General features: G+C 40.0%; 1 protein-coding gene across 19 annotated transcripts in view; it reads right to left on the reverse strand.

Moving 5' to 3' along the window:
• The window catches only part of LOC109906646 (muscleblind-like protein 2a), a 73,717-nt gene extending 61,742 nt beyond the window's left edge, over positions 1-11,975 (reverse strand). For 3 of the 19 annotated variants that reach the window (XM_020504463.2, XM_031792291.1, XM_031792288.1), the window contains exon 1: positions 8,081-8,354. The gene's annotated coding sequence lies outside the window, so the exon portion shown is untranslated. Of the gene's footprint in view, positions 1-8,080; positions 8,357-11,716 lie in introns of those variants that run through there. The other 16 variants (XM_031792294.1, XM_031792286.1, XM_031792289.1 and 13 more) reach the window with 14 other exon arrangements.
• Positions 11,976-12,847: the final 872 nt, after the last annotated feature.

The following is a 12,847-nucleotide window of genomic DNA, read 5'->3' on the forward strand; positions in this document are numbered from 1 at the left end:
ATGCATTCAAAGTATTATTATTTTATGATTATTAATTACTACTACTACTGTCTTTCAGTTGTCATTGTTGGAATGGACATGTTATTTGCAGAGCGCACAACCTAGGCTACACTTGTGAGAAACAAGTTTTGGTTTATTTCATTCAATTTACGAGTTGTCAATTTATTAATTGTGTTTTGTTTGGAGTGCTTCTGTTGAGTAAGGACATGCATCTGATTATGCATAGAAGTGGACCTAGGCTACTTGGCCTGCGCGCAAATGTAGACTTAAAACATCTTTCTGCCTTATTATTATTATTATTATTATACGACCATGCTGGTCATTTATGAACATTTGAACATCTTGGCCATGTTCTGTTATAATCTCCACCCGGCACAGCCAGAAGAGGACTGGCCACCCCACATAGCCTGGTTCCTCTCTAGGTTTTGGCCTTTCTAGGGAGTTTTTCCTAGCCACCGTGCTTCTACACCTGCATTGCTTGCTGTTTGGGGTTTTAGGCTGGGTTTCTGTACAGCACTTTGAGATATCAGCTGATGTACGAAGGGCTATATAAATAAATTTGATTTGATTTGATTTATAAATGTGCCCATTTGGAAATCTGATAGTATTTCTGATCGTCTTAAATCTAAACCACTAATAAGCTGTGGAACTTCCCAAATAATTTTCCTTCACCTCAAACAGCAAGTAAACAAAGTCTGCTTTAACATCCATTCAGAATGACAATAATTCCTCAATGTCCTCAATTTTTTTTTATCTCCCTTTCCATAACCACTCAGCATGCCTACAGCTGTGTCTGTCGCGGGAAACTGAGGGTCTAGAATATTTTATACAAGGTTGTAAGTTTGTTAGCTTGACTTCCTACTGGACCAAGTTGATACAATGTTTCAAGTTCCTTGCAGACAGGCCATGTGAAGGCAATGTGATTAAAAAAAAAAATATATATATCAGAATCTTTTCTACCTGCAGGCTGCAATGTGGTTATTTGTTGGCTTTATGTTGGCTATTTCTGCATAGTAGGCAATGGAAATAGACGTTATGTAGATTTGTATAATTTTTATTTAGATAGAATTTATATTAATCACATGACAATGGATTGAGATACAAAGACTATTATGAAAGCAATGAAACTGCTCCAAGAAAATGTGCATCCGAAAATCATAATTGGCATGCAGATCAGTAGAAACGGTAAGATAAATAGGCACTCCAAAATGTTGCCAACCCCTGGCGTAGCCTATTACCGGCAACTTCGGGAGCGTAATGGCAGAATCTGCAAAGGCCAGCAAAAGCGGGAGGTAGGTGAAGGAACAGTTTTTTTTTTCTGACCATTGACTCCCCCCAGTCATTTGTGTGTCTAAATGATTTAAATCAGTGTGCTTAAAGCATCAGACAACATATAGTTGATCATATTAAAACACATAGGTCGTGTCTATATAGAAAAATACAATTTCGAAAAGTAGATTAGTCGAAAGAACAGACGACTCTTGGTCGACCAAGCGTTTTATTAGTCGTGGATAGCCCTAATGAAAATACCTTCAAATTAAAGCTGACAGTCCGCACTTTAACCTCATAGTTATTGTATCATTTCAAAAGAGCCAAAATAACAATGTCACTGTCCCAATACTTTGAGCTCACTGTCAACTTCTTCCATGACAACACTGTTGATCGCCATTTCTTCCCCATCAACGTCATCAGAACTCTACAATGTCTTCTTTCCTCGTAACAGGTTATGGCACATGAAAGTTCACATGTATTTTGATCAAATATTTTTTACATTCAAACGGCTCTCCTGTGAAGTCGTGACTTGCGACATACGCCTAGTTCCTGAATCGGGTCACATATCGTCCCAACCCTAGTTGTGTGTGTGGTAAAACACAATCCTGTCATCTTGGAAATTGGCCCACTTTAGAACCGTACTGCAAATATGAAATGAGATGCATTTTCTCTCTGACACCAAGACTGCAATCCCAAAGGCAGGATTTCATTTCACAGCATCTCCCCCGGGGACAAAATGGTCGCTATGAAAGAACCAGGTAAGAATCATGTCAGATGTGACCTTTCACTATTAATACCTTTGTATTTTTTGAATCAGAGAGAGGCAAATGTATTTGTTACATTGTAACATACTATACTAGGCTACAGTATAATTCAAAAACAAATATGCCTTAAAAGGGAAATTCAGGATTTTGGCAACAAAGCACTTTATCTACTTCCCCAGAATAAGATGAACGTGCGGATATAATTTTTTATGTCTCTGCATGCAGTTTGAAGGAAGTTACTAGCTAGCATTAGTGCAATTGCTAACTAGAGTTATCGCAATGACTGGAAGTCTATAGTATCTGCTAGAATGGTAGTAGACACAGTAGCATACATAGACTTTGAGTCATTGTGCTAACGCTAGTTAGCATTGGTTTGCAAAATTACCTTTCAATTCCTTCATAACTGGAAGGAGAGACATTTTCTTATTTTTTTCTTTACAGATAGCCATGGGCACACTCCAACACCATTTACAAAACATGTGTGTGTTTAGTGAGTCAGCTAGATCAGAGGCAGTAGAGATTACCAGGGATGTTCTCTTGATAAGTTGGTGAAATGGACCATTTCCTGTTACATTTTGAATGTAACAAGTATTTTTGGGAGTCAGTGAAAATGTATGGAGTAAAAAGTACATAATTTTCTTTAGGAATGTAGTGAAGTAAAAAGAAGTTTTCAAAAAAAATATATATATATAGTAAAGTGCAGATACCCCAAAAAACAACTTTAGCAGTACTTTAAAGTATTCTTAAGTACCTTACACCACATGTAATACAGTGTAGGGTGAATTTGCTGATCTTGGGTCAGTTGAGCATTTTCCCAACTAATGCTTAAAGTTAGGATTGTGTAATGCAGTACTCCATTTCCTCACCAGTTTATTTTTCTATGTTTTTATTTGGCTCAGAAAACACATTTCTGAATCATCATCATCATCATCATCGCTTAGAAGTGAAGTATTTCTTAATTTCCCGGCATCAGCAATTCCCACGAATCTATGTGTTATTTGAATAACTGTCTGGGTTACAATGTGAGTGCGGGCAAAGTTTTTTATTGTAATGGAATTTTGCTAAAAGATTCAAACAAAATGTCAACACAGTGTCTTCTTTCAATGTATTATGACCCCATATCAGGGTGACATATGATAAATGCCTTTCTGCTTTATCTATCAGGTTACCAGTTTAATATCTTATTGGCCTACTCTAACACTTATTTCCTGGTTCAGAAAATACAAAGAACACAGCTAAGATACCTAGTAGCCTAAATATCATGGAGAATGCCCTAGAAATCAGGTTACTTGAGCGAGAGAGAGCTCATTCAGCCATATGATATAGCACAGCTTAGCCCTAGCATATTACTGAGCCCCGTGTTTGTACTGTAGCCTGGCCTAAGATAGCCTATATACTGTGCATGGGCTACATAAGGGGCGGCAGGTAGCCTAGTGGTTAGAGTGTTGGACTAGTAACCGAAAGGTTGCAAGATCAAATCCCCAAGCTGACAAGGTAAAAATCTGTCGTTCTGCCCCTAGGCTGTCATTGAGACTAAGAATTTGTTCTTAACTGACTTGCCTAGTTAAATGACTTTTTCAGCTTGAATTTAACATTTTGATTTGTTTCCACTGGCCTGCACACAATACCCCATAATGTCAAAGTGGAATTATGTTTTTCAAAATGTTTCAATTAATTCAAATAAAAAGTTAAAATGTCTTGTATCAATAAGTATACAACCCCTTTGTTATGGAAAGCCTAAATAAGTTCAGGAGGAAAAATGCTGAACATTGCATGGACTCACTGTGTGCAATAGTGTTTAACATGCTTTTTTGAATGACTGAATATCTGTAAGGTCACTCAGTTGAGCAAGTGCATTTCAAACACAGATTCAACCACAAAGACCAAGGAGGTTTTTGAATGCCTTGCAAATGTAAACTTAATTTAACTAGGCAAGTCAGTTAAGAACAAAATCTTATTTACAATGGACGGCCTACTCCAGCCAAACCCGGACGATGCTGGGCCAATTGTGCGCCACCCTATGAGACTCCCAATCACGGCCAGATGTGATACAGCCTGCAAAGAAGGGCACCTATTGGTAGATGGGTTAAAACTTGTTTTTTAAAGCAGACATTGAATAGCCCTTTGACCGTGGTGAAGTTACTAATTATCTGAGCAGCTAACCGATCGCTGCAGCTGCACACAGTCCATCGGTAAATAGCCCACCCAATTTACCTACCTCATCCACATACTGTTTTTATTTATTTACTTTTCTGCTCTTTGCACACCAGTATCTCTACCTGCACATGACCATCTGATCATTTATCACTCCAGTGTTAATCTGCTAAATTGTAATTATTCGCCTACCTCCTTATGCCTTTTGCACACAATGTATATAGACTCTTTTTTTTCTTTTTTTCTAGTATGTTATTGACTTGTTTATTGTTTACTCCATGTGTAACTCTGTGTTGTAAATGAGAACTTGTTCTCAACTAGCCTACCTGTTTAAATAAAGGTGAAATAAAACACTTGTAAAATTAAAAATTATCATTTGGATGATGTATCAATACACCTAGTCACTACAAAGATAGAGGTGTCCTTCCTTAACTCAGTTGCCAGAGAGGAAGGAAACCGCTCAGGGATTTCACCTTGAGGTCAATGGTGACTTTAAAACAGTTAAGAGTTTAATGGCTGTGATAGGAGAAAAATGAGGAAGGAGCAACAACATTTTAGCTACCCCACAATACTAACCTAATTGACAGGGTGACAAGAAGGAAGCCTGTACAGAATAACAAGACACTAAAGTAATGCTGTAATTAGATATTTATGCGTTTCATTTTCAATAAATTTGCAAATATTTCTAAAAACGTGTTTTTACTGTCATTATGGGGTAAAAGACTAAAGCAAATATGTTATCAATTTTGAATTCAGAATGTAACAACAAAATGTGGAATAAGTCAAGGGGTATGAATACTGAGGCTAGCCTAGCGGACACACCTCCAGGAAAGAGTGCTGATGAGGACGAGTGGAGGGACAGATGGTGCGCAGATAGGTAGGGCCATGCGACACCCTTGTTGTGACCTGCACAGATCAGTCCTGTACGCCCCTGCCTAGCTCTCTCTTGGTGCTTTCAGGACAGAGTGATGTGTGCAGTGCTCAACAGTCAAACTTTTTTGACTTTCCATCTACAAAATAAAAAATGGCATATGCAAAAAATATATATATGATCCCACTAGGTACACTGAAATGCGCAACCTTTAAAAAAACTGTACTTTTCCTTGAAAAAAGAGGCAGGCAAAACCATGCCATCCAGTAAAAGTTCAACATTTTAACAAAGAGCAGCTAGCCTAACCAGCCAGGAAAGGAGATTTAAAAGCAGACCAGAGATTTGTGGGGACTGGGGAAAGCTCCATGTTACGACTAGACCTTCATGGATTCCAGTTACGAAAGCCAGCCGGCCAGGCATTATCGTGGCCATCTCCTAATTTAAATGAGAGCAGGCCAGTGCAGGGTTCTCTCAAGTAAAAGTCATTAGCTGACGTCTGAACACCACCCACATATCCTATTAGCTGTGTATGCGGTGTTAGTCTCTCCTGGATGTTGTCACCCTGAGAGAAAGGCCTAGCAGAAACTTTGCATCGTTTCCATTTTACAGACAATCTTCTTAAAGCACCAGCTAGCTGTCAAACAGCAGGTCTATAACAATCAAGCAAATGAATACCTGCTCTTTTGAATTTATTATAATGCAGGAGATGGCAATCCACCATATATTTGCATATGGCCAAGAGAAACACGAGTAGGCTACATTTTCCATGGCAGCAAAGAGTGCGAGTGTGCTTCAGTGTAATGAAAGCAAAAATGTCCATCTCCAGTTGGTTGTGGGAAAACAAGAGTAAGTGTTGTTTTTTATGATCAGGCTAGTTTAAAATGATTCCTGACGTGTTTACCATCCTAATAATAATGGTTCTAAAAAGCATATTTGATGAAGGCATTTTGTTCTGAATTTCCATATGGTCAACTGCCGTATCGTGCAATCCGTTTGCTGAGAATTCTGCCTAAAAATATAGGTCTAGGCTACTTATTTGAGCTGCAGATTTCTCTTAAAAAGATCTTGTTAAATTTACAAATTTAAGTACATTCACATCACACGGGAACGTATTTAAATAAGCTAAACTTGTATATCACAATTTCCTGGAAGTCTACACAAATGTCTTAGCAATGCATATTTTCGAAGCTCAACTCATAGGCCTGCTATTCAAATATTAGGCTAGTATTAGGATGGAAATTAAAGTATGTCATCCTGCAAATTGATATTGGCATTAGCTACAGCTCCTGGAGCTTCAAATTATCAAATGTCATTAGCGTAAGGAGAAATGAGAGACACCTAGCTAAGCAGAGGTTAGCAGACTAAGCTAAGCAGAGCTACTGGGAAGGGGCAAAGCAGAGAACATTTAACAAAGTCAGCAGAAATGTGTGCCTCATATCCTAATAGCCTTAACTAAAACTTGGTGACCCGCAATGGTCATCTCATGCCACTGACAGGGGGAACTGGCCTATAGGATATTTAATCAATCCCCTGCCCTGATTAGCCTATCTACAGGTCAATATATATCTGATAGCCAATGAGAGGACTGGATGTTAAGTGTATGTAGCCTGTAACAGACAGAAGACCCATTTACTGTGACTGTCAATTACTTTCCAGAATCGAGTACTAAAAGATATGATTGCAACTGTGCATTCACACAAAAGTTACTCAGGAAGAAATGCTGTGACACTATTATATCATCCAACTTCAGATGATCCTCTAATAGCCTGTCTGTCTTTTTAAATTGAGCATTTAGCTAAATTAAATCACTTCCCGGTAGTTCTGGAAGAGAAAACCCTTAAAAACAACTCAACTGTCAAGCTATGACTCATGACCAACTAGCAGGCTAATTTTCAAATGGCTTCCAATGTGGCCTGTTCATTTTAAAGTAGAATGATCCTTTCACTGAAAAGCCATGCTAATGTGAGGGCCAAATGATTCAGCTTTCTTTTCCATCCATCACAGCACACACAAAATCGGTGCTTGGACATAAAGAGCTTATTTTGAAGGTAACGTAGATTGTTATTGTTTAAAAGGTCTGGAGGAAAAATACATTGCTAAAAGCTCCCAATCCTTTAAAAAGGCATGGCTAATTACCTTTCTGTCAGCAGTGACAACCCGCTTGTGAATCAATTTAGGGAGGGAGTTGCTCAGGCTTGCAGCCCTGGCCTTCCTAATGAAGAGCCATTGCATGTCTGTGACGTTACTGTTTTTTGTTGTTTCTTTTTTGTAAACAGGAAGGGCTTAACGGTCTTCCATTTCAGAAAACACCCACTTCGTCCTCCACTTCCCCCCACGACTGCCAACTGTTAGACAGACACCTTTCAAGTGTTTTCCAGCTCGTTTCCAGCCCGCACCGGTCAACATTTACAGCTCCCTCCCATAATAGCACAGTACAGAGCAGTGGATAAAGAGCTTACTATGGAGTGTGGCTGTGGACCTCCTCTGTGATAAAAGACGTGGGACCTCCTTAAAATAGTAAGGCTAATTAGGGAGCCAGCCCTCAGCTCTGTTTCATGTCCACCTCCAGTACAAGCAAAAAATATTTTATCGACGCCTATGAACTGCATTGAAAGTGAAACTCTTTTCTGGCATAAAAGGAAAGTTTGAAACAGCCTATTGGAGCGGGCTACAAATAAATCAGACAAATCTTTCTCTCTCTGGCTAGTCCATGTGCTCTGAACTTCATTTTTTTACATCATGAAGGGAAGGGAGAGGCACTGTCTATCTGTGGTAGTTAGTTTCCCTAGTCATCAACAAGTCCCAACACAAGCACGAGAAATTCAAGAGGTTGTAACCAGCAAAGCGTTCGTTAGACTGTACCAGCGAGCTCCCCTCACCCATTTGTGCTCCCCCTCTCTGTAGCTCCCTCTCCAACACAGCCTCTCTCTCTCTTTCCTCCCTACCCACCCAGGATGGTATGCACCATACTGCAGCAAACTACTTTTAAAAAAATAGATCAGAGAGACGTTCTTCCCACCTCGTTTTTTGCTGAGTCCTGTATAGCTCTGTCGTGCCTCTCTCTTTAAGCCACAGCAAAGAGACACCAGGTGCAGCTGCTGTGCCTCGGAGTAGTTCCCCTGCTTCAGAGTCTGGAGCTAATGACCATGTGAACTGTTGTCATTCCCTGGGAGGAGCTGCAGAGCTCTGCAGCAGCCAGAGTCCCATGCCTAGACAGAGATATTTTTTTTCTTTCTCTCAGCCACGGAGGGGAGGGGAGCGAAGCAGGCAGGAAGCAGAGCAGTGTCTGCTCAACTATCTGGCTAAAATGCATAACAGCCATCCCCCACAGCCAGCCCCTTCCTGCCCACCCACTCCTTGCTCGGTCCAATAGGAAAAGGAATATCAGGTCACAGCTCTTTCCTGGTTGGCTCGCAGGGTACTGACTGGCAGGCAGAACTCAGAACTACCCAATGACACAGACACTGCTGGATCTTAAAGGTATTTCCCCAATTTCATGCCCAGCTTACACACCATCCATCCCCCTTTTGGCCATTCCACAAAGGACACAACATGTAGGCTACTAGGCAACCAACATGAAAACATCACATCATCCTCTGTATCACCATAGGCAAAACATAAACACAGTTTAAATAATAAATATGAAATTATCTGATGTAGAGCATAAGCTCTCCCCACCTGCACTGTAACATGACATAAGCTTAGCAGCAGCCCCTCAGGAAAGAGAACATTGTCCCTCCTCTTCTCCCCACCCCAGTGATGACACAACCAGCAGCCTATTTAGTATCACGTGAGATGTTGTGGATGGAACGGCGGCAGCACAGAACTGATGAGTCAGACAGAGCCCCTGCTTCATGATTTTTCAAATCGAATACAACACAACAGCTGTATTCGCTCCAATTCTCTATCCAACTGTCCCTCTTTTTATCTCGCTCACCCTCTGTCTGTGTTGAGCTCCCACTCCTATACATGGACAGCAGATTATGTGGTAGCCTGAGTGCTTCATCAACATCAATGAGGATAGATATGCTCTTTCCAGTTCACTGCCAAATAAACCTGATAACCCTCAAGGCTAGCTCGGACAATAACACCTAGTGCTCTAAATCTGTGGTATGGTGTGAATCTATCTTCCTAAACAAAGTGAATTGTGTATTCTACCTCAGCAGTTGACAGACTAAAACATTTATGTTAGCGCCATCCACCAATGTCACCTTTGCATGCGACCCACCCATAGACCGTAATAGGGGACCCAACTTAAAGAGTCGTATTCATTAGTGCACATTGTAGCAAAACATTTTACAAACGGAAACATAAACAAGCGTTTCTTATTGGACAGATTCAGGTAGGTCCCTCCTTGTTTCAGCTTGTTTGCTTCTGTTTGGTTTTAGTGAATAACCCCCCCAGGTGATATAGAATCAGTTGGTGCTCTACTCTCATTCCTATGCTTGGGGGGGAGGGGGGCTGGAAATGCCTTGAACAGACAGCAAACTCACTTGACAGCTATGCTTGACAACACTAGAAAGTGCTTCAGACAGAGGTGGAGGGGAGATGACTGCTGGAAAACAACTGGAAAATATAGCCTAGGAGGCTATTGGGGAGCAAGTGGTCCTAAACAAAGTCCAATATTCTATCTTAATCACTATGTGACGATGGTATACTAGCCATAACAAAAGTAATGTTGCAGAAACAGATTTCCAACAGGAAAACAAAAGCCTTGCGGACAAACAAGTCAGGCTACTTTCTTCCCACCATGGTATCCCCTCCTTAACCCCTGTCCTGGTTCACCCTTGTGCCTCGCTGTGATATTAAACAACAGGCTATAAACTGCACAAGTGACTTTCCAATGAGTAGGCTAAAGAAACAAAAACAACCAACGCAGAGATATACAACAAGGTATTTTTTTAAAAATAAAATAGGCTTAACAAAGGAAGGTTTAGAATTTTAATTGCACCCTGTGCATATGACAAACATTGATATAAATTTGATTTATATAGCCTATGGCTAAGAGGCATGCGCACCAATTGTCCACATAAAATAAAGGGTGTGGTATCTCTCCATTTCAAAGATTTTAATAAAGAAAATAATAGAAACCAGTGAAAGATCAATGATAGGCTACTGCCTTCCTGTTGTTGGCTGTAATTAAATAGCAAAAGGCAGGAGTTGTGTTTCACTTTGAATCCCTTGGATGGACTTTCTGCTGACCAATGAATACTTGACTGAGTAAAATGTACAGAACACTATATAATAGAGCGAAATGAGAAGGCTTACCCTACATCATAATGCAGCATCGTTCAGATGACTGACAATACAAAGAGGCTCCATCTTGTTGAATTGTTTATTTGCCCCTGCAATGTTGCAGAGCTTTAAGTCTCAATCAGCAGTGGGTTTCCATGGCTACCGAAGATGGACAAAACAGATCCACGGATAGACCCAATATCCTCTGTGAATCTCATCAACAGTTCTTTGCAATGCATATTCATTTCAGGATCTCTCTTTTTGTAAGACAGACGATAACATGCTACTTGAAGGCTAGGCTATACCATTAACTTCTAAAGTCCTAGCAATTCTCCAGAACACTGAGCAAAATAACATTTGTTAACCTGATTCAATAACTACATTTTTTTTTTTTTTTAAATCAGGCCTAGGCTATTGCATTAGTTGAGTCTGAAATCTGTATTCTGCTCTGCAAACAATAGCCTGTCTGCAGTGCACACATGAACATCAGAGCATGGAATAAAACAATTATGAGTAATGAATTATGAGTCACATCCATTGCCTAACTGTTTATTGAGCCTTACTATATCATCCTCAATCAGCATCAATCATATTTGGTACATCAACACACAAGCATAGCCTATTGACCTTCACTCACACTAGAAGAAAATTGTGTGAGTTTTTGTATTTCTAAGTCATAAAATATGTTATATGTCAAAGTTAAATAACCTACATTATGTTTACTTAACCTACAATGTGATGCATGTACTGTTACTGTGGGTGATAATGTCTGCAACACACTGTCATTTGGATCTAACTTGCTCAACCTATCCTAGTAACGTTAATGTAAAATTGGACCAATATGTGGCCATTGAATATATTTCAGGTAACTAGCTATTTTGCATCGGCTTTGGTATGGCAACATTGGCTTGCCAAAGCCAACTAGTTAGTTAGCTAGGTAGGTAGGTACAACAACTATCAAGTCAATAACAACATTAATAACGTTAATGACACTGACTGCCACCTGAAGCTTGACAGCTCGATAACATGTTCGCCTGCCGTGAAGTTAGGGAACCGTTCTTTGCCAATAACGTTAGTTGGAAGCGACCTCGTGGGGGAATTTAGTGCTAGCTGACAACATTGGCTAACTGAAGCAATAGTTTCTACAAAATCTGTCAACTCACTTTGAAAGCCTACGAGATGCTAGCTAGTTAACGTTAGCTAGCATTCCTGTTGAAGTAGCTGCGGCAAAACGAACTAACGTTAGTTCGCGCTGGTATAATAACATAGCTATCTATGTTGGCAACCACATTCACATAGCCACGCACAAGGTGACGAAGTAAACAAACTGGCTAGTTAGCAGGTAACTAAACACAATCGTAACAACCCAAGTATGAATTTAGCTAGCTAGCTATTCTATGCTAGCTGGCTACCTGCTTACCTGTCGCATCCAGATGTACTTGTCACCGCGCGCAGGCAAGAGACTTCCAACGGCCCACGCGGAACTACTATCAGGAAAGGTAATATCGAGTTGCAAACATTCTGATCGGAAAATAGAAAATCGGTATGGCAGAAATGACTTTTTCTCACAACTAACTACTTTACAGTAAGGCTATCGTGTTGCACAAGCAACAAGCTATTTTGCAGTTCAGTCACAGCCAGAAGGGGTAACCCAGACACGTCACAGGGATTATAAAACTGAAGCATCCGTTTAGAACGTTTTCTCTTTACCAAATATGGTAGTGAGAGGAAGTCCAGTGGAAGTTAGAGATGATGGAACGAGGTGAAATTGGGCCAACATTCTTCTAATTATCTCATCGATTAAATATCTGATCTCAAAACTTTTTTCTGTTTCCAAAACTATAATCTGTTACGAACACAGTGCACTACGTTTTTATAGACTTTACGCTTTGCCAAAGTTTAAAATTGCATTGTTTAGAACGAGTGGGGTCGTTTGTGCACACACACGCACTTTACAGAGAAGGCGGAAATATGCTAATTCATGCTACAACGAGCGAATGGGATCTCGCTAGCTCGTGCTTGGATTTGCCCACCTCCTTGCTTGTTCTGCCCCCTATGCTTCATTTGCTCCCACTGTAAACGACACAGATGAACTATCTTATGTTACTTATAAATATCTTTGGTTCAGGGATGGCCAAATTATGGTAAAGAAGGATGCACTTGACTACAGGGGGGTAGTGATATAATTATGCATTGCATGTATTAACACTCTATTTAGTTTGTAGTGATTAAAAAAATTTCCAATGTCAATTTAATTTGTTGTCCAACTTGCACGTTTAAATATATTATGTTTAGATAAATATCCCCGTCATCCTACCAATAGCTGTACTTGGTATGGTCCAAAATAAACGTCAGCAGCACTCGGAAGGGCAAGGGATCCACTTGTTGCCTAGGAAACAACTGTGAATCTCCTGGGACAAAATATGTAGATAGCAAGCTACAGATTTTAATAAACAAAATCAAATCAATCAAATGTATTTGTCACATACACATGGTTAGCAGATGTTAATGCGAGTGTAGCGAAATGCGTGTGCTTCTAGTTCCGACAATG

This window comes from Oncorhynchus kisutch, linkage group LG16 (assembly GCF_002021735.2).
Source record: "Oncorhynchus kisutch isolate 150728-3 linkage group LG16, Okis_V2, whole genome shotgun sequence".
Lineage (NCBI taxonomy): Eukaryota > Metazoa > Chordata > Actinopteri > Salmoniformes > Salmonidae > Oncorhynchus > Oncorhynchus kisutch.